This window comes from Hypomesus nipponensis, chromosome 22, assembly GCF_054491055.1.
Source record: "Hypomesus nipponensis isolate SF chromosome 22, ASM5449105v1, whole genome shotgun sequence".
Taxonomy (NCBI): domain Eukaryota; kingdom Metazoa; phylum Chordata; class Actinopteri; order Osmeriformes; family Osmeridae; genus Hypomesus; species Hypomesus nipponensis.
This window is the reverse complement of record NC_140382.1, coordinates 15,860,001-15,864,832: the sequence shown is the minus strand read 5'-3', so window position 1 is coordinate 15,864,832 and position 4,832 is coordinate 15,860,001. Positions and strand designations below refer to the sequence as shown.

Below are 4,832 nucleotides of genomic sequence, written 5' to 3'. Positions count from 1 at the left end.
TGAACTTCTCAGACTAATGTGTGTGTATGTATATAATATGTAATAACATACTTTTGCATTGTTTTAATGTTGGGCCGCTGATGGCCCCTAAGTCACAGCTGAAGTAGATTGTTGTAGAAGCCCTCCAACAACCGTGCGTGACAGTGCAAACATCATCAAGCTTTTCGAGTCAGAGCCTTTAGAGCAAAACACTTTAATCCCCCCCCCCCTCCTCTCCTTCCTCTGCCCCTCCTCCTCCATGGTGCTTCTCAGGGTTACTGGGCAAGGGCCAGCTTTCCCAAAGAAGAGATTCTGCTCTGTCATTACCATCATCTGTGAAGACCCCCCCAAAAAAGGACTTTCCCCATTCTATGGTTTGATCAGAACCCTTAAAGAAAACTACAATTGTGAACCAATTATTACTCTGATAACGGATTCTGATAAGTCACACAGTTCTAACTGATTCATTTAATACATGAACCACTCAAGTGAATCATTTTGTCAATGAAAACTCAGTAGTATTAAAGTATCGAGTCTAGCTAAGAACTTCAGCTAAAGTGCAAATGGAGATCATATTTCACACACACACACACACACACACACACACACACACACACACACACACACACACACCTGCTATAACTGAAGGCGTGTGATATGATGCAAGTCGCTTGAGGAAACAGGTGACATCTAATCAATTACAACTACGCACAGGTGCTGTGTGTGCATGTGTCTCCCCAGCCAATTCTGTGACTGCACTGGTCTGATAATAATGCCTGAGACAGCTCTTCAACAACCACCAAACCGAGAGACTGTGTCTGTCTCCCAGTGGAGATGAACATAGAAGTGACCCAATGTGTCACTGGTGTGAAATTGAATTATGGAAATCAAACAAAGTGCTTCGCTAGCAGTGTGACATCAAGGGAGTATTTGTGCCAAATGTTTTGCATTGTGTGTTTGTGTGCTGCAGGTTTGTTTATATTGAGTTTTACCCGGCAGACCTCCAGTGTTGTTTCTCTTGTGCTGAAATAAAGAATTGTGTCTGCATTATGTTGATTTGCCTCTCTCCTCACCCCGTCTCTCCTCTCTGTCTCTTTGCCTTCTTATTTTCCTTGCCTACATTTGCTCCCTCTCTCCTTTTCCTTCTCCCTCACTCCTCTTGTCTACCCTATTTATCTCCCATCCCTTATTTGTGTTCTCTTACATCCACTCTTGTCCTCATCTATTCCAGCCCTCAGTCCTCCTTTTCCCTCAGTGCCTTCAGTCCTTCCATGTCTCTGTCACTCTCCTCCCCACCCCTATCCCCCCCCTCCTCATCCTCCCCTCCTCCCCCTCCCCCTTCCCTCCCCTCCTCATCCCCCCTCCCCTCCTCATCCCCTCTCCCCTCCTCCAGTGCCTTCTCTCTCCCCCCGTGCCTGGCTCTGCTGATGCTGTGTCACAGTCTGCTCCCTGGATGCAGTTTGTGACAGAAATTCTTGTAGCCAGGGAGGTGGTGACATCCGCATTCGTTTGTGAGGTCATGTGGTCCTCCAGGGTCAGGGGTTAGAGGTCGTTGCTGTGACAGGGTGCTGTGTTGGCTGTCTGTTGGTGAGTATGTATGTTGATAGACCTGTAGGGGGTTGGGTTTACTCACACACACACAGTTTCCAGTACAATTCCTTTTTTTGTGTGCTGCATAGCCTTGTATGATTTCAGTGAGGCTTGTGTGTATTACAATACATCAAACACACACATAAACACACACACACACTGGTCCTGTAAACCTGGTTTAAGAGGATATTAGGGACAAGTTGTACAAGACCCAGATGTCTCCTCTCTGCACAGCAATGTGGCTCAGTTTTATGTGGCCTTGAGCTTATAAAAACCATGCTGGATGGATGCGCACACACACTTGGTGAATCCATTTCAAACTGATGGATCATCTGACTGATGGAATGTGTGTGTGTGTGTGTGTGTGTGTGTGTGTGTGTGTGTGTGTGGGTGTGTGTGCCTCCGTCAGACACACAAGTCTGGGCTCAGAAACCTTGTTCCAGTATCATGTCTTTATTGTTTTAATTGATCTCTGTGGGTCATTAACATGTTGAGGGATCTGATCCCATTACCATCTGCCGGAGATTCAAACACTGGAAATTGCACTTTTTATTAGCATTCTAGAAACAGCCATGTTGATATAAAAACATTACGGGGATGTGACCTGCAGAAGATGAAGATAGAAAAGATAACAGAGAAAACTATTAGAATAAATTATAGGCGCTTTTCTGTGCCATCATTACATAGCAGATAGACTCATAAATTGAACACATTTACATTTTGAGACAACCTAGTTAGGTTTCCAGAGACAGAAAAAAGTTGAAGAAAATAATAGTTTACCTTCTTTAAAAGTAAAAAAAAAAAAAAAAAAAAGGTATTGATAAAATATCAAACCGAACAAATAATGTTTAATTACTATAGAAAATAGACCAAACACCGTATACTGATGTCTTTATTTGACTGTTCAATTAAAACCAGTAAAAAAAAAAAAAAGCTAGACAGAAAAGGAATTCATTACAAAAGAAAAATATAAGCTTTTTTAGATATCTGTCAACATTTCTCAGAACGAATACAACAGTTTATAAAGAGTTTTTACATAAAGGAGGGTATGAACTATTAAGCCTGAAACAACATAAAGGAGACTAAGCTATGATGCGTCACATTGATGTTGCTGTAAATGCTTTGTTTAAAGATAACCCACCTCTTGGGTAGGTTCAGGTCACATTGAAAATAACCTTTTTTGAACTTCTAAACAGTTCTTTTTTACGTAGAATGTTTACAAGAGAGGATAACAGACTGTGTGTGTTTCTTCTCCAGCACTCTGTATGTGTGTGTGTTTCAGTGCCTCAGGCCTGAACAAGAACTGAGAACATTCAGAGAACATTCAGAGAACATTCATCTCTGTTACTTCATCCTCATCGTCACTGAGCATTTAGGGTCAGTGAACATTCCCTTTAACATAGACCCCTAACACCCGCTGGGACTCTCTTGCATGACCCTCTCTCTCTTCCTTCCCCCCCCCTTTTCTCTCCACCCCTCTCTTCCTTCACCCCCCCCCCCCCCCATCTCTCTTTGTCCAACCCTCGCTGCTGACCTGTGTGATCACATTGTAGTTTGTTTTTGTGCCAGAATCTTCTGTTGCAGGCCAAGTTTGAGGGGGTGGAAATGGGGTGGCTGGGATGTTTGTGGCTGTAGCCAACCATAAAGTAGTTTAGATGTACTTAAGTGGTACCAGTGATGTCAGCACCTTGTTGGGAAATGATTCCTCTGTGACTATGACTCCAGTATTTCAGGTATTGCTAGAGGGTTCTCTGGTTAGGTTAGATTGGTCAGGTTTGGCCTTAGTTTTCCAGCATGTCTCTGCTTCTGTGCTGGTTGAAAGAATGATGCTAGAGATAGAGAATAAAAGTGATATATATATATATATATATATATATATATATATATACTGACAGAAGGAGGGGAGGTATGTAGAAAGAGAGAGAAGGCTTTGTATTGAAGAGAAGCTTTATAGTTGGCGTGGAATTCCGGGCTAAGAATACAGCATGTTACCAAAGTTCTAGAATATTCCTCTAGCCCTCTATAATATATATGGTTTGAAAATGTAGGTGTTCTAATAAGCACCCTTAGCTGCAGAGGTGATGAGCACTTTGATATCAAGGGCTTGATCACAAGGACTTGACCAGTGGTACGAAGCACAACCAGAACACAGCAATACAACTCAGTCGACAGTAGGCTAGCATTAGAAAACATGGGGATTTTAACCCCAGGTTCTCTGTCATAAAGACCAAGCATCTACCACCAGACCAAGAGGACACCACCATGGTCCAAGGGTCTTATACAAGGATAAAACCAACTCCACCACATCATCTAATACATCATGGTTCTGCATGTCTGACATCAATCACTTCAAACAGACACTTGACTTATTCAATACAGAAGTGTCGAAACAGAAAACAAACCCCAAAAATTGTTTTTAGAGTTGGTCGAAATATAATCTATCCAAATAAGAAAAAATACAATTTCAACTACAGGAATAATTTAAATGCCGAAATTGTTGCTACAGATTTGTTTCTGTAATTTCAAGAAGTATTTCTATACATTTAAACAGGATAGATTATTTAAAACTTATAAAGAGTATAAACAGTGATGCATGACCAGGAAAAAGATCTTCATATTTTTTCAAGATTTTATTTTTAATGTATAAACACTGTACATAAATTACTTTCTCTGAGACTAATATTGATGTAAGGATAAGTGGATTTTTTTTTATCTTAAAAAAAATATCCATAAACATACTCTCAAGTCTCAACATTGTCTTCAAAAGATCGCTTGGATTATGATTTCTTTCCATTAGTTTGATTTCTCCTTTAAATGAGCAGTTTCCATAGTCTTCATGTACACAGAAACACACACACATACACACACGCGTTGACACCAGTTCCCTCCTCCTTCAGCCATTCACACGGTCACTGATTGTAACGTTAATCTAAATTGTTAAAGTCACTGTTTGGCAGCGTCCCTTTAAGATCTTCTGCTGTCAAAGTCACCGGTGGTACTGTCCCTTTAAGATCTTCTGCTGTCAAAGTCACCGGTGGTACTGTCCCTTTAAGATCTTCTACTGTCAAAGTCACTGGTGGTACTGTCCCTTTAAGATCTTCTACTGTCAAAGTCACCGGTGGTACTGTCCCTTTAAGATCTTCTACTGTCAAAGGTACAGTCCCTTTACAATAAAGAAGTAAGGGATTCTAACACTCAGGCCACACCTCCTCCTGACTGTCTGCTCCCGTTTGCCGTGAAAACACACGTTCTACTGCAAGCAA

The 4,832-nt window shown here is 41.4% G+C and overlaps 1 protein-coding gene across 1 annotated transcript in view; it reads right to left on the bottom strand.

Moving 5' to 3' along the window:
* Positions 1–4,184: 4,184 nt before the first annotated feature.
* The window catches only part of tenm3 (teneurin transmembrane protein 3), a 175,066-nt gene continuing 174,418 nt past the window's right edge, over positions 4,185–4,832 (bottom strand). Inside the window, exon 40 of the mRNA XM_084686437.1 lies at positions 4,185–4,832. This exon is cut by the window's right edge and continues 1,333 nt beyond it. The gene's annotated coding sequence lies outside the window, so the exon portion shown is untranslated.